At 41.9% G+C, this 23123-nt stretch overlaps 1 protein-coding gene and 1 long non-coding RNA gene across 5 annotated transcripts in view; both read left to right on the forward strand.

The window, feature by feature from the left end:
• The window catches only part of LOC6035520 (doublesex- and mab-3-related transcription factor 1), a 253077-nt gene that overhangs the window by 161096 nt on the left and 68858 nt on the right, over positions 1-23123 (forward strand). The window lies entirely within an intron of this gene.
• On the forward strand, positions 1147-1834 carry LOC119765439. The gene is made up of 4 exons (XR_005276726.1): positions 1147-1283; positions 1349-1427; positions 1501-1568; positions 1666-1834. It is a non-coding gene; the product is annotated as an uncharacterized LOC119765439 (long non-coding RNA).

A 23123-nucleotide genomic window follows, 5' to 3' on the forward strand; every position in this document is an offset into this window, starting at 1 on the left:
GATCATCGGTGATTTTAATGCCAAACACCAATCTTGGAATAATTCAAAAGTAAATTCCAATGGTAAAATTCTATTCAGAGATTGCACTTCTGGTCTTTATTCGGTTTTATACCCGAATGGGCCAACTTGCTTTTCTTCTGTTAGAAATCCATCAACAATTGATTTGGTTTTGACAAACCAAAGTCAGTATTGTGGTCCTTTAGTGACTCATGCTGATTTTGATTCTGATCACCTTCCAGTAACTTTTTCACTTTCTCATGAAGCAGTTACCAGACCCAATAGTTCTGTGTTTAATTACCACAAAGCTAATTGGGACAGGTATCAGCATCATATTGAGAATAATTTAAATCATGATTTTGTTTTAGAAACCAAAGCTGATATTGATTCAGCCTTGGAATCTTTAACTAATGCAATTTTGGATGCTAGGAATATTGCTATTCCTAAAGTCCAAGTCAAATTTGATTCTCCCATTATTGATGACGATCTTCAGCTTTTGATTCGTCTGAAAAATGTTCGCCGAAGACAGTACCAACGTTCTCGTGATCCTGCACTGAAGCGAATTCAAAAAGATTTGCAAAAGGTTGTAACCTGCCTGCTGCAGTTTACCATCGCAACAGTAAAAGTCTGCGAATAATAAGAAGAGTGCCCTAAGCCATCCCGATCAGGGCCAAATTTGATCTTTTGTCTGCTAGATTTTTTATAAAACCACTACACTTACAACACAAACAAGAAGCCAAGAACCATCATCATCATCGATCGCGGCTTCCCAGCAGCCGATCGATGCCGATTGCGCACTTACTCTCGCGAGTGCGTGATCTCCCAGCTAACCGTACGCACATAAGGCACGTATGCACTAGATATTGGGCAATTTCAAAACCGAAGGCCGATCGTTGAATGATTACCCTAGCACAAAACACAACATGCACACCCACCGATTATGTTTATGCTCATCATCACATCAACATACCGGACCGACATCAACCATGCCAGCATCAAACTAATTTCCCGTTGGGGAAATCAAGTCGAGCAGCCACCCTGGCGACGCCCCGGTACTCACTCTCCAATCTCTTATCGGCCGACGCCAACTAGAGTCGTGAGTGATAAAGCGAGGCGCGATCGGTCAGGCAATATAGCCGATCGTCGCCCGCGGATCGTGATCAGTCACTGGTTTATCGTAAAGGAGACCGCGTCGATCGTCAACCCGATATATTTTCCGCCAGACGATCGACCTGAAGAAGAAGTTTAGTTCGAGGAATTTCTGTGGTGAAAACCGTCTCACCAGTGTAATTTTGTGCGGATTGTGTGATGTGAGCCTAATTTTAAATGTAATTTTGATTGTTTCGCCTAGGAGGAAGAACAAGGCGTGGAATAATAACCGCACTGGAGTGCGAGGTGCCGCGACACCGTAAATTGGTCGTGGTGGAGAGGTAGAGTGGCGACCCTCCCTCGTGTGCTTAATTGGTGTTAATTTGAGTCTTTTTTGTACTTTTTGTGTGCTAGTGAGGTGGCGTCTACGTTCAGCATGGATAGCATGGCCATGCTGGAGTAGTTAGGAGTACTTGAGATCGGTAAGAAAAAGATCTAACCGCCATTCTAAAATAAGTCCCAAAAAATGTGCTTCGTCCCTGAAATGTGTGCTAATTTCTATTGTCTGCCATTGTGCAGGCCTTCATTTCCTGTTTCGCAAGCTAATTTCCATCATGGCTGGAGCCGTGGTGTGGAGCGGTGCGCTGCTGTGCATTCCTGCCGACTGGACGGCGGGGCAAATGCACCGGATGGCCGGCGTTCTCGCCGGTGACCAAGCTGGGTTCTGCCCGGGCAGCAACGTTGTTCCGGATCGAGGGATACACGGGGTCACACACACACACAGGTTTACACCCGCAACTCTAGTTTTAAGGACGCCAACTAGGTTTAGTTCGCCAATATAGATGTAAGTACGCTAAAATCCCCTCTTTTATTTCTGTGTAGGTTGAATTTATCCTTGTCTTGGGAGGGCTGGTTGATTATCTGGGATTCTGTTGGAATTCGACCCTTTTTTATTGTTTGCTGTGTTCTATTGCATCTGTGCAGGAAATGGTACTCCTGCTATTCAATAGTACTCCATCTTGTCTCATGCTCGCACTTTCCCCGAAAATGGGGAGGTGACAAGGTTATTGACCACAGATTCACTCTCCTGCGAAATGAAAAGTTCGCAAGAGATGTCGAACAAATTAAACCTTATTCCAAACCTTTTTGGAAACTTTCAAAGGTTCTTAAGAAACCTCAAAAACCCATCCCTTCTTTAAAAGATGGTGATAATATTCTATTAACTAATGGGGAAAAAGCTCAAAAACTTGCTCAGCAGTTTGAGAGTGTTCATAATTTCAACTTGAATGTTTTGAGTCCTATTGAAAATCAAATTTCAATAGAATTTCAGAATATTGTTGAACAAGAATTTTCATCAGATGAAGTTTTTTATACGGATCTGAATGAAATAAAATCTATTATCAAAAAATTTAAAAATATGAAAGCCCCTGGTGAGGATGGCATTTTTTACATTTTAATTAAAAAATTACCAGAAGCAACTTTAAGTAGCTTGGTCAATATTTTCAACAAATGTTTTGATTTGGCATATTTTCCCAGTAGTTGGAAAAATGCCAAAGTAATTCCGATTTTGAAACCGGATAAAAATCCTGCTGAAGCCTCAAGCTATCGGCCCATTAGTTTGCTTTCATCTATTAGTAAATTATTCGAAAGAATAATTCTTAATAGAATGATGACGCACATTAATGAAAATTCAATTTTCGCTGATGAGCAGTTTGGATTTCGCCTTGGGCATTCAACTACTCATCAGTTGTTGAGAGTTTCAAATTTAATTCGAAGCAACAAATCTGAGGGCTATTCTACTGGCGCTGCTCTTCTAGACATAGAAAAAGCATTTGACAGTGTTTGGCATAAAGGTTTGATTGCGAAATTGAAAAGGTTTAATTTTCCGATTTATATCGTGAAAATTATTCAAAATTATTTGACGGATCGTACTCTGCAGGTATGTTATCAGAATAGCAAATCTGATCAACTACCTGTACGTGCTGGCGTCCCTCAAGGAAGCATTTTGGGTCTAATTTTATACAATATTTTTACTTCTGACTTGCCTGATTTGCCCCCAGGATGTCAGAAATCACTTTTTGCTGATGACACAAGCATCTCCGCCAAAGGCAGAAGCCTTCGTGTCATCACAAGAAGATTACAAAAAAGCTTGGATATTTTCAATTCTGATTTGAAAGAATGGAAAATTACTCCAAATGCTGCAAAAACTCAACTTATTATTTTCCCTCACAAACCAAGGGCTGATTTTCTTAAACCAAAAAGTCATCACATTATAAAGATGAATGAGGTAAATTTAAAGTGGGAGGATCAAGTGAAATATCTTGGACTTGCTTTTGACAAAAACCTTACTTACAAGGATCACATTGAAAGTATCCAGGTTAAATGTAACAAATATATTAAATGTTTGTATCCACTTATAAACAGGAATTCTAGACTTTGTCTCAAGAATAAACTGTTAATTAATAAAAAAAATTCAGACCTGCCATGCTTTATGCTGTGCCGATCTGGACAAGCTGTTGCTTAACCAGGAAGAAAAAACTTCAGAGGATTCAGAACATAATTCTGAAAATGATTCTGAAACTTCCTCCCTGGTTCAGCACCAGTGAACTTCATCAATTAGCTGAAGTTGACACTTTGGATGTTATGTCCAATAAGATAATTGATGCATTTCGACAAAAATCATTGCAGTCTTCAGCTGCATTGATCCGCTCTTTATATAGTTTATAAGTTAGTTTTAAGGTATCCCTTTTCCTTTTGTACATGTAGGACCTCCTACATTTGAAATCACTGAATAGCGAAAGCTACAATATTTCATGAATAAATGAAAGTTGCTAGTATTTAAAATTGAGGTGAAAAGTCATCGTTTGTGATTGGACACTCAATAATATTTTAACTGAATGAATGTACATGGAAAAGAAATTTGAATAAATATAAATTAAAAAAAAAAAGTCAATACATTCAGTAAAAATAGCAACATTCCCCCTCAACATGTTTAACAAATCAACTTTATTACTCATTTCTTTTAATAGGGTTCGCAGACCTTCTATATTCCTGGCTCATCGGCAAGGTCTGATAAAAAACCTATTCAACGATAGTTCGCATGGAAGATTCAGACAATATTTCTATCACAATATCTGAAATCCGGCCTCCAAAGAGTGTATAAATAACACTTAAGTGCTAATAACTTTTGATAGGGTAGTCAGATCTTCGATGTTTTAGGCTCATTAGAAAGGTCTTTCGATTATCTAACTAATGATAGGTTGCTTAAGGGATCCGGGCATAATTTTCATTGAAATATCTGGTCTACAAAAAGTGTATAAATAACACTTAAGTGCTGATAATTTTTGATAGGGTTGTCAGATCCTCGATGTTCTAGGCTCATTTGAAAGGTCTTTCGATTATTTAACTAACGACAAATCGCATGATGAACCCGGACATCATTTTTTTTAAATATCTGAGATCCGGCCTAGAAAAATGTATATATAACACTTATGTGCTAATAACTTTTGATAGGGTTGCCAAATCTTCAATGTTTTGGAAAGGTTTTTTTAATACCTTTCTGAAAATGTATAACATGATAGGTTTTCTTGCAAAAACAAACCTTTTTACAGTCTTCCGGACATACGCCAAAATTGTTTTTTTAGCATAATTTTTGAAGTACTTAACTAAACTTGCTGATTTTAAATAGAGACCAATGGTCCCCAAGACGGATCAAATGAGGCTAATACGGTCAAAATCCGTTCATCCAGCCCGGAGATAATCGAGTGACAATTTTTTTGTCCACCCACCTACACACATCCATTTGCTCAGAACATGATTCTGAGTCGATATGTTTACGTGAAGGTGGGTCTACGAGGTCAAATTATTAAGTTCATTTTTCGAGTGATTTTATAGCCTTTCCTCAGTAAGGTGTGGGAGGCAAAAACACGGAAGTGGAATGGGGCTAAAAAAAATCAAAATTGAAGGCTACGTGGTTGATGGAAGGATGTCTAATTTTGAAGTTAATTTTCGGGTCAAAGGCCGGGACTCAGTCAGTTAGTAAAAGTAATTTAAAATATAACCTTACAATCAAAGACACCCCTAACTCCAGAGCTCGAGTCGGTCACCTCCAAAAGGGCTGAAAGCTGTGCTTTATGGAGAAGGACTCCCTGCTCCGTTAATGTATCTTTTTTATCGACCAGCTTTGATCTCGCGCAAAAGTGTCTACCACCTACTTGGGCTTTCTAATCCTGACTTTTTTGCTTGCTTCTTTTATGCCGGGACGTGTGTAGGCGAGATAACTCGACAAAAAGCTTCCCATTTCCACCGAAATACCGCCATCATAATTTATTCCTTCGCTGAACCGTTTGACTTTGTGTGTGGACTTACCCCGGTGGCTTCCGTGGCGCACTCTTAGAAGAGGAGAAAAGACAGCCCAACCTCCCGGTCGGGAGGTGGGAGATCATGTTACACTACGGTCCCTTAATGGTGGTGTACAACCGTTTTTCATTCATGATTTATGTGGTGATTGAAAGCACCTTTGCCGAGCATTAATAACTGTTAGTGGCTTTGCGTTTTCCTTCTTGGTTGCACTCCTGCGCACACTTCTCGAACGGCTAGTATCGAATTAGGCAAACAATGTTGATACTTCCGTGCGGGAACAATACTTCTTTTATGTCGCTAGTTGTGCTGCTGGGTAGCTTATTTATAGCTTGAAAATTCCATGCAGATTAAAAGGTCTAATTTCGGATAATCAAAAAAAAAATGAAAAAGGCACAAATTGTAAAAAAAAAATCAAATAATCCAGCTTTAAAGTCCTTACAAAAAAAGTGATTACTCGAAAACCACCAACTTCAATCGACACCCAATTATCGCACACCTTAATTTCGCGCAGTCTAGCGGTTTCTTCAGAAGAAGCCTATAATTTGGAGCAGCCGCCACCGCTCTTAAACCGTACACTTTGTACATTCTTCTGACTCAGGGCCGGCCTGCTGCAGACATAATGTTAGAGCATCGCAAGTGATGACAACGTCATCGCACAGACCTGCGCGCTAATGACGATTTCGCATGGTTGTGGCCACAATGTGGTGCTTGTCGGAAATGTATTTCAAATCGGCTGACTTGTCTGGCTCGACATGCAATTGTAATGAATATTTGTTTCAAATAATTGTGCCTGAGAAAGCGTTCGCAAAAAAACACAGCTTCTGCAAATGCCACAATTATATTGTGATTAAGATGAGGTGCCAAAAGCACTGTTTGTAACTTTGCTTCCATTATGTCGTTAGTAAAGAACGGGTTTTGCTGCTACTTGCGAGTCAGATTGTAAAAACTTCAAGAAAAAATAAAACATGATAAGCTGCACTTGAGAAAGGTGTATCTGGAACTAATTTATGCGACATGATACTGACATAACTATTGGCAGCTTACAAGCATTTCTGGAGTCTTTCCAGATACCTAGTAATAATTTATTCCAGCCAGATGCAAACCAGTAGCACATGAACAGAGCTCATACAAATTATTAATTAAAATACCAAAAGTACTTTGCTACAACTTATGACAAATAGCAAATTATTGGTCGAACCGAAATAAATTGTCGTAAGGCTGAGATAATCATGTTTTTAACGAGAATTATAGATGCACTGTAGATGTTATCTTTATACACTTTGTTTGAGAAAATAAGCTAATACTTACGCAAAACTTATTTTTGTTTCTTTACTCTGAGCTTACCAGTCTGTTGAGGACTGCTACTGTTGTTTTCACATTCAAAAATAAATTGGAATCCTTTCAATGTCACCCACGAAAAATAGTCGTCGAAAATCTATAAATGCCGATAAATTAACTATAATTGAATGAAGTTTCAAAATTTTATGAGAAGATGGAATTAATAAAAAATAAACAAAACTAATTCATTAATTTATTTCACACTGCCCAAGTAGCAAGAAAAACATCGCTCTTTATTTTTTTGTTCAACAATTGCTGCATAAGTGTTTTTATTCGTTAATTATTGAATAAGTGTCAAAAAATTTGGTCAATTGTTCACATTTTGACCAAAAAACCATTGTTCAACATGGCTGTGTAACACAAATGCCAAATCTAGCAACGGGTTACGAACAGTTCATTTTGAAGTTTATTCTGACCTCAATGCAACATGCTTGTAGAACTCGAAAAGCAAAATGACATTTGCAGACATGATGTTTCATTTCAGTTTGCTAAACGTGATAACATAGTAGATTTGACCTTTGGCTTCGGCTGGGATTTCTCGTAAACTAGTTGTTTATGTGAAGTTCGCGTTCGTGTTCTAAACACCGAGCAAGGGCATGTTGACGAAACAAGCAAGGATAGTTCTAAAAATAGAAACAGCTTATGTTTGAAAGAAGTTTTGGCAAACTGTTAGTGAACTTGGTAAAACCTAGATGACCGCAGATTTCTTATTGACGTTAAGGCCTGCTCATCCAACATAACCCCTCGTGGAAAAAAGCAGACGCGCGCCCGGACTTGACATTTGGAGTGATCTTGAGTTCGATACTTGCCCTGAGCATTCTTCATCAAAAAGGAAAACTGAAAATGCAGCACCGGGAACCAGCAGCAGTAGTAGAGTAGTAGTAGTAGCAAGCGATGTTAATTAGCACTCAAACATAATTGAAAAAAATCCCAAAGGCATAATTAAGAAATTGAATGATTTTTATGGTTGATATTTTTATTATCCATCATTCATAAATGGCGTATCCCTGTCCAAACTAAAAATACAAAAACTGGTAGTTAAATATCGCAAAGCGACATTTCTCACAAATAAAGGATTAAATGAAGAAAAAAAAACTTTTGAGCGAACACCTTGAACATATTTTATGAAAAGCCTGTTAAACATTCTTGTCTGCCACGATATGTTCTTGAACGGTTATACAAATGTTTGCTTAACTCCCTCCTGAATCTTAAAGGCAGAATGTTGCTAAACGGTTCTAATGACGTTATCCAACCCGGTTCAGAATCTTATATTCAAGAGTTCTTATGACATGTTAAACAAACGTTCTCTATGCAAGTAGGACGTGCGCTGGTAAAACTTAATTAAACCACGCACATTTCTAACGGGTTAAGAGATGTTCAACAACAGAAAAACGTGCGCTTTTTCCAGCGTTCAAGAGTTCTCAGGGACGTTGGGAAAACATAGTAAATGAGTTCAACAACAAGTTCGGAAATCTTTTGGCGAACAAAGTGTGCTACTTGGGTGGAATAACCCAGCCTTGAGTGGTAGATGACCTTGCCGTTTTTAATCGTTTCTTGTAATTTTAAACATGAAAACTATTTTTTTGCGTATTGTTCAATTTTTAAAAGCTACTGCAAATAATATTTAAAGCTTTTTCACAATAGAAAAAAAAATCATAAAGGTTGATAATTCCCACAACGCCAACCCATACGGTACAATGAAAACAAGTCGAACTTTACAGCAAGTCCCGACACACCATGATTAAATCATCAGACGAAGGTCGCCCCTTCGCTGTGTGTATATTTTGATAAGCACGAGCAATATCCTGCAATTACTGAGGTCCCCCAGAGCAACATAGCACAGGACCCACGACACACAGCATACACTGCAAACACACCTTCATTACTGTGCCGCACACTTACAAACACACACACATGAAAGGTGCGTGACGTTGGAGGCCTCCACATTCCGAACGCTGCCCTATTTTCGTTACTTGCCACTACTGGATTGGGGAAGTCCTGGAGGTTGGTGGTGCATTTTTCACTGCTACCCGAGACCCGAGCTTGCCCGTGGGTCTGTCTGGGTGCTGCCGGCTTTCTGCCCAACGAACGGCCGTATGCAACTATGCAGTGTGCAATCGACGACACACGGGCCACGGCAGACGGAACAATATGCATAAATGCATGAGTGTGCCCTAGGGTGGTTCTGGTGCATTGACATAACTATTGTTATAGTATGTTAAAAACTTTGAATACAGAAAATCAGTCAAAAATTACTGATGAATGATGAAACTTAATTTTTCTTTAAAGGTGAAGCCGTTGATCATTTCAGAAGAAAATTGATCATCACAGCATTTAATATTTTGTATTGAATTCAATGTAACGAATTTCAGCACCAAAATGAATCAGCATGACGCCGCTGTCGTGCTAAGTTGTCGCACGTACATTATGGGCCAAATTAAGGTTAAGAACGCCATTTTATGCAGCGCACAATGCCTCAACTTTTGACCTTCACAGATCCCCAAAATTCTTTTTCAATCCTGAGATATTCATTGAAAACCGAAAAAACTCTGTGCATTGTCATCACTTTCCATATGAAAAAAGTTATGATCTTGTCGTGATATCCTGACACAACAGCAAGTTTGGGTTTCTGTGAAACTGGCTGATCGTGTGCTTTACTTATGCGTGGTCTACTTCCCACCGGATCGGACCTTTGACAAGGACCTGTACCGGATCCATCTTGATTCTGTGGCATCCGTAGCTGAACGAGCGCGCCCGGCTGATGACATCATCGTTGTGGGTGACTTCAATTTGCCGAAGCTGACCTGGACACCTTCCCACGACGGCTTTTTATATCCAGATCCTGATCGTTCTCAATTTCACTCTTGCGCAAGTGATCTCCTGGAAGGATATAACATGGCGACCTTGCAACAAGTTAATCATGTGGAGAACGAAGATGGGCGTCGGCTCGATCTCTGCTTCGTGAGCGCACAGGATTTCGCCCCAACGCTAACCACCGCTCCGATCCCGCTCGCCAAGGTTGTTCGTCGTCATCCCGCCCTTATCATCACTGTGCCCGGCACCCACAGCTGCACGGTTCGTGATCGACAAGACACTGTACGCTACAATTTTCGCGGTGCTGATTATGAAGGAATGTCGCTAGCACTGGGTCGCATCAACTGGGAGAGTGTGTTGGATTCTGTCGACGTCGACGCTGCCGTTGATACGTTCTCATCTATAATGCGAGACCACATCGACCAGTTCGTACCCAAGGTCAGGAAGCGTGTCACCTATCACCTTCCGTGGCAAACTCCAGAGCTTCGCAACCTCAAGACACAGAAGAGAGCTGCCTTTAAAGTCTCCTCCAGGTGCGGAACACTCTCTCTTCGAGATTATTACTTGAGCATCAACAGCAGATACCAGCGACTGAGCCGCAGTTGTATGGCAAGCTACCAACGCCGGAAGCAGCGTGAATTAAAGTCCAATCCCAAGAAATTTTGGAAATTCGTTGACGAGAATCGTAAGGAATCTGGACTGCCGTCGTCCTTGCACCTGGCCGACGAGGAAGCTGAGAGCACCGAAGATATCTGTAAGCTGTTTGCCAAAAAGTTTGCAAGCGTTTTTTCAAGCGAACCTGTAACCGAAGACGAGGCCCGATCTGCTGCCGACAACGTTCCTCGTTGCGACCGCTCTCTTGCTTCGATAGAAATTGACGAAGACGCCATCTCAGCTGCGGTGACTAAGCTAAAGCACTCCAGCTCACCAGGACCGGACGGGATCCCCTCGACACTGTTGAAACGTTGTTCATCGGTATTACAAGTACACCATATTCTTTTTTTAAGTCACCTTTTTTTAAACGATTCTCGATTTACGCAACTTTTTTTAAGTCATGACTTAAAAAAAGAATGTCCATGACTTAAATTGAGAATAGGACTTAAATTAAGAATATTTGGGATTTCGTAACTTTTCGGAGAATTTTCAAAATGTATCAATTGTATTTTGTTAAGAAATGTTATTAAAACATTTTATCATGGTTTTGGAACACCTGGGATGTTCTAGTCCATCCGAAACTTCCGCAAATGTTGTGCAACAGGCTTACCAAAGAAACAAGTAGAAACTTCAAGATTTTGACAACGGATCCTACCCAGACTGCTTCAGTGAGTGTGGTAGGCTACAGATCATTATTGTGACAACTAATTGGGATGATCTGGGTCATCCAAGAACTCCCTGGAGTTAAGATCTGTAGGTCTACCGCCGTAACAAGCAAGAGGTCGACGATTTTTGACCTCGGAACATATCCGCATAGCTTCAGTGAGTATGGTAGACTACTTTGCTGGGGTGTTAGGATGTGTTTGGATGTCCTGGGTCATCCAAAGACTTCATAGAGTTAAGATCTGTGAATCTACCGCCGTAACAAGCAAGAAGTCGACGGTTTTTGACCCCGGAACATATCCGCATAGCTTCAGTGAGTATGGTAGACTAATTTGCTGATGTGTTGGGATATTCTGGGACATCCAAGAACTCCCTGGAGTTAAGATCTGTGAATCTACCGCCATAACAAGCAAGAGGTCGACGATTTTTGACCCCAGAACATATCCGCATAGCTTCAGTGAGTATGGTAGACTAGTTTGCTGATGTGTTGGGATGTTCTGGGACATCCAAGGACTCCCTGGAATTAAGATCTGTGAATCTACCGCCGTAACAAGCAAGAAGTTGACGATTTTTAACCCCGGAATATATCCACATAGCTTCAGTGAGTATTGTAGACTAGTTTGATGATGTGTTGGGATGTTCTGGGACATCCAAGGACTCCCTGGAATTAAGATCTGTGGGTCTACCGCCGTAACAAGCTAGAGGCCGATGGTTTTTTACCTTGGGACAAACCCGCATAACTTTAGTGAGTATGGTTGACTACTTTGCTAATGTATTGGACTGTCTTGGGTCTTCCAAGAACTCCATTGAGTTATAACACAAGGGTCTATGGCTGTAACAAGAACTTTCTGGAACGAGATGTTCACATAACAGCAAAGAAGTCTATCAAACTCACTGAAGCTCTGCGGATATTTCCCAAAGTCAAAAACGTCGACCTCTTGCGTTTTACGTCGGTTGATCCACAGATCTTAACTCCAGGAAGTCCTTGGATGTTCCAGAACATCCCAACACATCATCAAACTAGTCTACCGTACCCACTGAAGCTATGCGGATATGTTCCGGGGTCAAAAACCATCGACCTCTAGCTTGTTACGGCGGTAGACCCACAGATCTTAACTCCAGGGAGTCCTTGGATGTCTCAGAACATCCCAACACATCAGCAAACTAGTCTACCATACTCACTGAAGCTATGCGGATATATTCCGGGGTCAAAAACCGTCGACTTCTTGCTTGTTACGGCGATAGATTCACTGATCTTAACTCTAGGAAGTCTTTGGATGACCCAGGACATCCAAACACATCCTAACACCCCAGCAAAGTAGTCTACAATACTCACTGAAGCTATGCGGATATGTTCCGGGGTCAATAACCGTCGACCTCTTGCTTGTTACGGCGGTAAATCCACAGATCTTAACTCCAGGGAGTTCTTGGATGTCCCAGAACATCCCAACATATCAGCAAAGTAGTCTACCATACTCACTGAAGCTATGCGGATATATTCCGGGGTTAAAAACCGTCGAATTCTTGCTTGTTACGGCGGTAGATTCACAGATCTTAACTCTAGGAAGTCTTTGGATGACCCAGGACATCCAAACACATCCCAACACCCCAGCAAAGTAGTCTACCATACTCACTGAAGCTATGCGGATATGTTCCGGGGTCAATAACCGTCGACCTCTTGCTTGTTACGGCGGTAGACCCACAGATCTTAACTCCAGGGAGTTCTTGGATGTCCCAGAACATCCCAACATATCAGCAAAGTAGTCTACCATACTCACTGAAGCTATGCGGATATATTCCGGGGTCAAAAACCGTCGACTTCTTGCTTGTTACGGCGGTAGATTCACAGATCTTAACTCTAGGAAGTCTTTGGATGACCCAGGACATCCAAACACATCCCAACACTCCAGCAAAGTAGTCTACCATACTCACTGAAGCTATGCGGATATATTCCGGGGTCAAAAACCGTCGACCTCTTGCTTGTTACGGCGGTAGATTCACAGATCTTAACTCTAGGAAGTCTTTGGATGACCCAGATCATCCCAATTAGTTGTCACAATAATGATCTGTAGCCTACCACACTCACTGAAGCAGTCTGGGTAGGATCCGTTGTCAAAATCTTGAAGTTTCTACTTGTTTCTTTGGTAAGCCTGTTGCACAACATTTGCGGAAGTTTCGGATGGACTAGAACATCCCAGGTGTTCCAAAACCATGATAAAATGTTTTAATAACATTTCTTAACAAAATACAATTGATACATTTTGAAAATTTTCCGAAAAGTTACGAAATCCCAAATATTCTTAATTTAAGTCCTATTCTCAATTTAAGTCATTGAAATTCTTTTTTTAAACGATTCTCGATTTAAACACCCCCATTTCGTTGTGTAAATCAAGAATATGGTGTACCCCTCTTACACCTATTTCGCCTATCCCTCGCATCTGGAAAGTTCCCGTGCGCATGGAAGCAAGCCTTCATGTTCCCTGTCCACAAAAAAGGCGATCGCAGGAACATCGAGAATTACAGAGGTATATCGGCTCTGTGCGCTGCATCGAAGCTGTTCGAGCTGGTGGTGATTGATCCCATTTTCGCTCACTGCCGCCAGGAACTATCAAGCGACCAACATGGATTCATTCCGAAACGTTCCACCGCAACAAATCTACTCTGTTTTACTGAGTTTGTTATTGACAGTTTCGAAAATCGCTCGCAGACTGACGCGGTGTACACAGATCTGTCAGCTGCCTTTGATAAGATCAATTACAACATAGCAATCGCCAAGCTCAAGAAACTTGGATTCCGCGGTAGTTTGTTGACATGGTTTAAGTCATACCTGTCGGGACGCTCGCTGCGGGTGAAAATTGAGGACGCACTATCCGAAAGCTTTGACGCCACATCTGGAATAGGACAAGGCAGCCATCTCGGCCCGCTAGTGTTTTTGTTCTTTTTCAACGATGTCAACATCACCCTCTCAGGACCCCGTCTTGCCTACGCAGACGATCTCAAGCTGTTCGCCAAGGTCGACTGTTTAGACGACGCCAAAGCCTTACAACGTGAACTCGATAAATTCGCTGACTGGTGTGCGGTGAACCACATGGTTCTCAACCCCGGGAAATGCCAAGTGATTACGTTTAGCCGGAAACACATCCCGATTCCGTTCGACTACCATCTGGGTGACACACTGGTGCAAAGAGTTGATCACATTAAGGATCTTGGTGTCATCCTGGACTCAAAACTGACATTCAAGCAACACATCTCTCTCATCACCGCCAAAGCATCGCGTCAGCTCGGTTTGGTGATCCGCATGACACGCCACTTTACAGACATCCACTGCCTTAAAACTCTTTTTTGCTCCATAGTTCGCTCCCCGCTGGAATACTGTTCCGCGGTCTGGACTCCGCACTACAACAACGCTGTTTACCGGCTCGAGAGTATCCAGAGAAGGTTCGTCCGCTACGCCCTGAGATCACTGCCCTGGAGAAATCCCCAGCAGCTTCCGCCATACGAAGACCGCTGTCAGCTCATGCACCTCGACTCACTTCAGCTGCGTCGTGACCTGGCCCGTGCATTGACTGCCTCAGATGTACTAACTGATAGAATTGACTGCCCCTCTCTTCGCGAAAAGATCAACGTAACAACACCTGCCCGCCAGCTACGCCATACGCCAATCGTGCAGATCCCTTTTCGACGTACAAACTACAGCGCCAATGGAGCTGTAGTCGGACTGAAGCGAGCCTTCAATAAAGTGTCCACTGTTTTTGATGTTAGTTTGTCCCGCGATGTGTTAAAGTATAAGTTTTTATCAGTGTTGAGACGATTGTATTAGTTGGTAGTTTTAGTATTAGGTTCATTTGGGCAAAAAGTGCCTGTTGAGGAATAAATATACACCTGAAAATTGATGTAAGTGCAACAATCGACAAAAGGGATTTCAGGTCAGTAAGCGCTTGACACAAGTACGAGCTCGTCCACAGTAAACATTTTCAATTATAGCTCGGGACTCCTAAGGCCAAATTCAACGAAACTTCGTGGCAATGCACAGGATGGTCAACCAAACAAAACGTGATTGTTATAGTTTACATTGCGTGCTCATTGTTTGTTAATTCAAGGTCAAACATTAAAACGCGTTTTTCTCGGAACGTCAAAAAGCGACGTACGTCAAGATAGCACGACAGCGTCGACATAACAATTGTGCCGGTTGTTGACACCTTCCCAGCTACATTTAAACACTTTACAAAATCAAATCAAATTATTCGCTTTACAGCATTGCCTTGGCGTTCTCGATTAAGAGATTCCTACTCGAAACTAAGTATCCGAAGGCTTGATTGTTGAGGCAATCGCAAATCTCTTTTTACCCCTAAACTTCCATCCACCCCGGGATTCAAACTGACGACCTTTGGATTGTGAGTCCAACTGCCTACCAGCGACAGGAAACAGGAAGACGACTCCTACACCTGGACTGAGCTATCGACCTAACCTTTTAGGTTAGACCGGGGCCAACGTTTACTTCCCCATCCGACGGAAGGCGTGGTCAGACAAATATCGTCTCGAAAAATGCCACCGGGACCGTCTGGGGTCAAACCCAAGCCGACTGGGTGAGAGGCAACCACGCTTACCCCTACACCGCGGTCCCCGCTACGTTATGTTAAATTATGACCTGTTGTCTAGAAATTTGTTTACAAATGAATCGGGCTGTTAAAATGCTTAGAGAGAGGCTTTCAAATGTTGCTAAAGAAATTTAAAATTCAATGATAATTCTTCATACAAGGAACGGCAGAAACAGTCTTCTTTTTCGACCTCTACAGGTAAAAATTGAAACTATATTTTTTCCATATAATTTGATGATTTTCCAATACAAACCTCGAAGGTTTAGGGGAAGGGTTCCCGGTCAGCTTGAACTTGAATTCGGAGTTCACCTCAGTGTTGGATATCTCATTTGTTTTGATGGGTAGTTCAGAGTGATTCCTGGATTTAGACCACTTTAATTGTTATAATTCACGTAACCCTTGATAAATAATATTCTAAAAATGCTCCACGAGTTGGCATGTTTCAGATTCTACCCGAGAACCTGGAACCGGCTCCAAAATTGACAAATAAGTCCAAAATACTTTGGATTACCATCAATGAGCATGTTTTTGAATATGCTGAATTTTGATACTTATATTGCCTGGACCAAAACAAATCTCGAAAGAAACAGCATCAATGACAATAATCCGGGTTCCACCTAAGAACCTGGAACCGGTTTAAAGTGGCCAGATCAGTTCAAATCTGGAGTTTTTTTTCTGAAAAGGTCCAATAAACCAAAATTCCAGTTTTTGCTTTTTGGGTGTTTTTAATACCGCCTTGAGTCAGGAGTATTAAAAAACACCCAAAACGCAAAAACAGAAAATTTGGTTTATTGGACCATTTCAAAAACTAAACTTGTATGGAGAGCATTAATTTTTAAAGTTGGACTTTGCCTTTTTCGCCTGCTTACGGGATAATTTTGAGTACGGGAATTTAAGTGATAAATAGCCTTATTTGTGAAGTTTAGAAGAATTTAAATAAAACTAGCACTCAATAATATAAAAAAAATGAATTTTGCGTAAAAAGCTGATTTTGAGGAGATAATTGAGACAATTGCTAGTTTTCGTGACGGGACAACGCGAGAAAACCCCTCTTTTGAAAAACATTTACGTTGTCTCGTCACGAAAAGAAGTACCTATCAAATTTGATGAAATTGCTCGAATCAGGAAGCAAAATGTTCGTTTTTTCAATTTAACATAACTGTAGAAAAACTATTTTTTCAAACACAAAAAAAAATCAAGTAACAAGCCATGGTCTTAACATTTGAATGAAAAAAGTGTTTTAAAATGCATTTTTTACACCTCCGTGTACGCACGAGAGCACGCAGCAGTCAAGTGCTCCATCGTTTTTTCGGATTTTTTCGCCGTAATTGATTGTGAATACCCGCGAGTTTGCTTCTCCAGCATGCCAAAGGCCGGCCGTGGCCGTGGCAGTTCGAGTGCGGCCTCAAAAAAACCCGCGAAGTTCGTCTACCGGTAAACAAACCAACGCCGTGTCGGCCGCCATTGCGCAGGGGAGCGTGAGCGCAGATGGAATCGACAAAAAGTTTCTACATCCCGGATATGTTCCGAGATCACCAATGCGAACCCGTTCCGGTACTTCCGGTGCCACGACCAGTGGCACATCATCATCCGCCAACAATACCCATCAGGAACGAGTTCCAGATGCTGAGCGACGACGAAGAAAACAACAACAACAACACCGACGGTAGCAGCACTACCGATGACGACGACGACGACGATGGTCGTGCACGGAAGAAAGTGTCGACGACTAAAAAGAACAATTCTCCGACGGAACGAAGACCACCACCAATTTTTGATTTGGAAACGTTGGCGGACGATGTTGACGAGGTGCTAGAAGGCCTCGGATATTGTCTGAAAATCGGTAAGTCGGCAGTGCAAGTAATCACACTGAATAAAAAGAATTTCGACCTGGTGTTTGAAGAATTGAAGCGTAGCAACTTCAACTTCAACTTCAACACATTCAACCCCGAGAAGCCCCCTGTTAAGGTCGTCTTACAGGGTTACCAAGAGCGTCCGATCGCCGACCTGAAGCGACACCTCTTGAACGCCGGAATAAAGCCACGGGAGATTAAAGTGCTCTCGCGGAAGACAACAGTCACAGGTACACACACCCTGTACCTGTTGTACTTCGACCGCGGCACCGTCAAGATCCAAGATCTGCGGAGGACTAAGACGTTGGACGGTTTTTGGGTAAACTGGCGGTTTTACACCAAGAACCCGACGGACGTAGCGCAAAGCCACCGTTGCCAGAAATTCGAACACGGCTCACGGAACTGCAACCTTCGGCCCCGCTGCGTGAAGTGCGGTGAGTCACACCTCTCGGAGGCGTGCGCACTGCCACGAAAGGCGGACTTGGGGGACAACGCAGAACAAACCAAGCCGCGCGTAAAGTGCGCGAACTGTGACGGTAACCATACCGGCAATTACCGCGGATGCGTCGTGCGCAAGGCCTACCTCGAGGAGCAGGAAAAGAGGAAGAAGAAAGCAGCGTCCCACCATCCTCAGCGAAGTTCGAGCGCAGCCGTTCCTGCAGCTGGACAGCTTACGGTTCCAGCGGAAAACTCAGCGTTCCCTGCTGGTTGGGGGCGTTCGTTCGCCAGCGTGGTCGCTGCCGGTAGCGGCAGTACGGCCCAGCAAGAAGTCACCGGGGAAGATCTCTTCACCCTGCCGGAGTTCTTTGCTCTCGCGGGGGAGATGATGACGCGGTTTCGGAGCTGCCGGAACAAGGCAGAACAATTCCTGGCCCTTGGGGAACTGATGATCAAACACATCTACAAAGGATAAATAACCTGTGATCTAGATATAAGCTTTCTCTTCCTCTATCCCCTTTCCTTGCCATTTCTGTAAGTTTTTTTTAAATTTTTCTTACTCTTGATAGTGCATTAGTTAAAGAAATAATTGTTCCAAAATGGATTATGATGCAACACACAGCTGATAGGAATTCCAAAACTCTGTTATGCACTTCAAAATAACTCATTGTATCTTGATTATTCATCAATAAAACCGAATTGAAAAAAAAAAATGCATTTTACACCTGCCCAGTTGTTTTGCAATCATTAGTTTTCAAAATATCCAAGTATTGAAGAGATTTTTTTTTGCGGTGCTGTACATTGGAACTTCACAAAAATTAAAAATATTTTTGATCGATCACAGACATGCTAAATATGGTTTTAAACGCAGGAAAATGCATTTCTAATGGTTTTCACTTGGCTAAACTTCAATGCCTCTAAAATTTTGAAGATTTTTGAAAAAAATATATTTTATTGCCCCCTGATTTTTCGGACCAATTTAAGAGGGGGGGGGGGGCGACATAAACTTTGAAAAATATTTGCAACGGCCTAACTTTTTCACCGTGAAAAAATAAAACCTTATTCAAAAAATGTAAACACAATTTACCCTACGCGGTGCCTTTCGATCAACGTTGATATAGAAAGGGCTTTGAAAATCACAAAACATTTAATTACGAATACACAAGCACATAAACACAAGTTACTCAACGAAAATGACGCTCAAGACGCAAATAATTCAGTAAGGCAAGCGCGTGGCCTCGTCGCAGCATACAATTCACGACAAAAATGCGAAATAAAAGGCTTACACTCCGAATACTTTTTTTTACGACTCCCTTTGCCAATTATACACTCTCATTCGATTACCACAATCACTCACCCCATAGGAACAGCGACACAAAAGCACTCAAAAAAAAATTAACCTGAATAATCACGACATCGCGTCTCCACTTCCAGCGCACCACAGAATCAAACCTTCCAGATATTCTACCAAAACCACCCCAGCGTCACCAATCAAGGCGCGTGGTGGGTGCGTGTATGCTCCCCACTCCCATGTGCGTTTGTAGGGTTTATTCATACTTGATGACGAGTTTTGTCGGATTCAATCAAGCGTGTAAATTGAAAGGGCGGAAACAGTGTAACGAATATGCCACTCGACGGGGCAAATTAAACACCACTGACTGCCAGGCTGAACCTCCCACCTTTCTCTCTTGACACCCCTCCCCCCCTCCCCCCATTTTTGGTGGGGGTGAATGGATTTGGGGGTGTAGAAAGAGTGTGTGAAACACGTGCACACTCACACCGCGTACCGCGTCCTTGACCTAGGCAAAAGCGCAACGTTTGGCTTCTTGTTCACACACACACACACCTGTCATCGGCTGGTCGGGGCATTTGATCGATTTTGGATCGAAAGAGGGTGAGTGGGGGGAGGGTCAAGCGGGAGTAACCTTTGCCCTTCGTCTGGTGGCATTCCGGATTGGATTGGATTTTAATTTATTTTTATTCCTGGTTGGCCGGGACGGCCCGTCCCCCTGAACTCGCATGGGAACATTAAAAATTAAACGCATATTTTTATGACGGACTGCCGGGTGGAAACTATGGCGATGGCAAAACTATACCAACAGCAAAAATGCACAAAACCAAAGCGAATTGGCGGCTTAAAATGTGCTACAATGTAGCACTCCGGTCATGCCGGGGTCGTCGGGAGTTCGATGTCTGACACCCTTCTTCCACACCAAAAGGCACGGGCCCCGGTTCCGCCGTCAAAATTTACAACCGTTGCCAAAGTGAGCTGTTTTACAGTATCGATTGTCGTGTGAGAATTACACGTTGGGGCGGGATTGGTGTTAACTGGGGAAGCCAAGCAAGTAACAAACAGTGATTTTTTTTTATTGTTGGGTTCAAGGAAACAGTTCCAAATTTGAAGCGAGCTGCAATCGCTTGCTTTGAACCAGATTCGTTAATTGATGGAAGGCAGAAGCATGGTTTCGATGAATCACGTCCATTGTTTGTTGCATTAGTGGTTTGACTTTTGGACCACCAGCAGCGCCGAGGATAATCGATTCCACGATTCTTAATTTAATTCTTAGTGACATCATAACGTTGAAAAAAGGCTTTGTTTTTTTATATATTTGGGAGTATAGCTTAATGGCATCAGCAATTTGGTGTGATTTTTTTGTGAGTGGCATTCTACAATCCAACATGAAGCATATTCTGTTATGTTGGGGACCTTCCATAAACCACGTGGACCCTTTTTTGAATTATCAAACCCAACTCCCCCCTCGTGAACAATTTCCATACAAAACAAATCATATTTGTATGGATAGCGCTACAATCGCTGAATCCCCCTCCCCCTTAGGTGTCCACGTGGTTGATGGATGGTACCTCAACGGAAATTTATAGAATTTTATCTAAAAAACATGTCAAAAACGCGCAAATAATTTAACAGACCGTAAACAAGAAATGTACCAAAAAATGTATTGAAAAAGCATTAAACACGAGAATAGAGCGAGTTGTGGCGCATTAACCCGGGCATGGTCTTCGGGTCTATATGACCCAAGAGCATGATAAAAGTTATCGTAACTTTTGACCTTATAGAGCTAAAATTTTATGACTGTGTATCTTACCAAGTCACACATTTGACCCAAAAATGGACTTCCGGTGGCCACCGGAAGTGCCCCCCAGAAAAAAAAAGTGTCCAAAACCGGTTCTGCCAATCGGAATCACAAAGTAGACATTCTAACCAAAGACATCCAAGATCGGAAATGATTCCTAATTTTGGCAGCCAAAAACATTTCTGGGTCATACACGGAAAAAACAATTCTCGAAATCGTGAATTAAGTTCATGAATGTGAGAATCACGAAGAAATTTATTCATGAGTATGGTGCATTTGCACCATAAACGTGCATATATTCTTTCGTGGTTCTCGTATTCGGGAATTTAATTCACGATTTCGAGAATTGTTTTTTTTGTGTGTGACCCAGAAACGTTTTTGGCTGCCAAAATTCGGAATCTTAACCGATTTTGGATGTCTTGGTCGCAAATGAAAGGTTAGAATGTCTACTTTGCGATTCCGACTAGCAGAACCGGTTCTGGACACTATGGCCTCCGGGAACCTGCTACAACCGAAAAAAAAGTCCTTATCGAGGCCCCGACTTTGAGGACCTGTATCTCGAAATGATAACACATAGCGGGTTGATTCTGGATGCATTTGACGGGTAATAACCTCAACTTTAAGCTCCCGTAGAGATGATTTGTCAAAAGTGGACACCGGTTCTGTTAACCCGGAACATCCGAAAAACATGGTTTTTACAGCTTTTGTTATAAAATCAACACATGGGCACTTTACAACTTGGTCACTCCGGAACCGGTTACCGGTGGCCACTGGGGAACACTTCCGAAGTATGCAAAGAACCCTACTATGCGACGTATCAAACTTTATGAAATTGAAAATTATGACCATCTAAGTTCATGCCGATATCCTCTGACCCAACCTGGTCACTCCGGAACCGGTTACCGGTGGCCACTGGCGGACAATTCCGGAGTATGCCAAAAACTCTATCATGCAACGTATCAAACTTCATGAAAAAGCAAATTAAGGCCATCTAAGGTTTTACAAATATCCTATGTCCCAACCTAGTCACTCCGGAACCGGAACTTGGGGGACACTTCCGGAGTAACGTCATGATTCGAATTCCCGGACGCTTCGAAACCCGGACACCTCATCTTGTTTTATCAATTATTTGGATATAAGTTCACATTATGAATGTCAAAACTATTTTATTTGATGAATTCTAACATCAACTTTAATCTAAAGTTTGTTTGAACGCTGTAGTTAATGTCAAAACAATTAAATAAAATAAAATTATAAGATTACCAAAAAAGCGAAACATTTCACGTGAAATATTTCATAGGCGTCCGAAGCACCTGGAAGGCAAAGCAGAAATTTATGGTTTTGATTTCCTTAAATTCTAGCAAATTTTTATATAAAATATCGATTGTTTTGATGTTAACAGCTTATTTGAGACCTAAAGAATGCCATTCACTAACATTTCAGTCCAAATTTGTGCGATTTATTAGAAAAAATGAGTGTCCGGAATTCGAAGCAAAAGTGTCCGGATTTCGAATCAGCTTTTATCAGTGTCCGGGATTCGAAGCATAACAAGTCATTTTAATATTGAAATACTGATGAAAAAATGTTAGAAAAGACATATTTAGCATGCATTCTCTTAAAACTGACTGTTAATACTACATCCTGATGATATTTCTTCATTTCCAACTTATTACATGATTTTTTGTCAGCTATAACGGAAATGACATGCTACTAAGTGTCCGGATTTCGAATCATGACGTTATGTAAAGAACCCTACTATGCAACGTATCAAACATCAAACATCATGAAATTGAAAATTATGACCATCTAAGGTCATGTCGGGGCAACTTTTTCCGATTTCGTGTGAGTTGGTGGAGAATTACCCCTACACCCAGAACTGGATATCGGCATACGAGAGGATAAAGAGCACGATTCTGTAGTTAAATGGTACTGTGTGCGGACTGATAGGATTAATCCCGAAATTACCGAGAGTACTTTTCTCATGGGTTCATCTTCAAAAAAAGTTCATCTATCAAAAAAAAGTACCGGTACTGAGACTTGAACCTAAGACCTTCGGCATTTTGAACCATGCTTTTGCCGTATGGGCCAACATGGTTCGGTGACTAAGTGACGGTCATTTGTCCATATAAGCCCCTCAGTAGGATGAACTGTTTCAATGAACGAATGAACACGCGAGAGGACAATAATCTCGCAAAATAGCACTTTCCTCACGTTTCTTTTCGTGA

This window comes from Culex quinquefasciatus, chromosome 1, assembly GCF_015732765.1.
Source record: "Culex quinquefasciatus strain JHB chromosome 1, VPISU_Cqui_1.0_pri_paternal, whole genome shotgun sequence".
In the NCBI taxonomy this organism is placed as follows: Eukaryota; Metazoa; Arthropoda; class Insecta; order Diptera; family Culicidae; genus Culex; species Culex quinquefasciatus.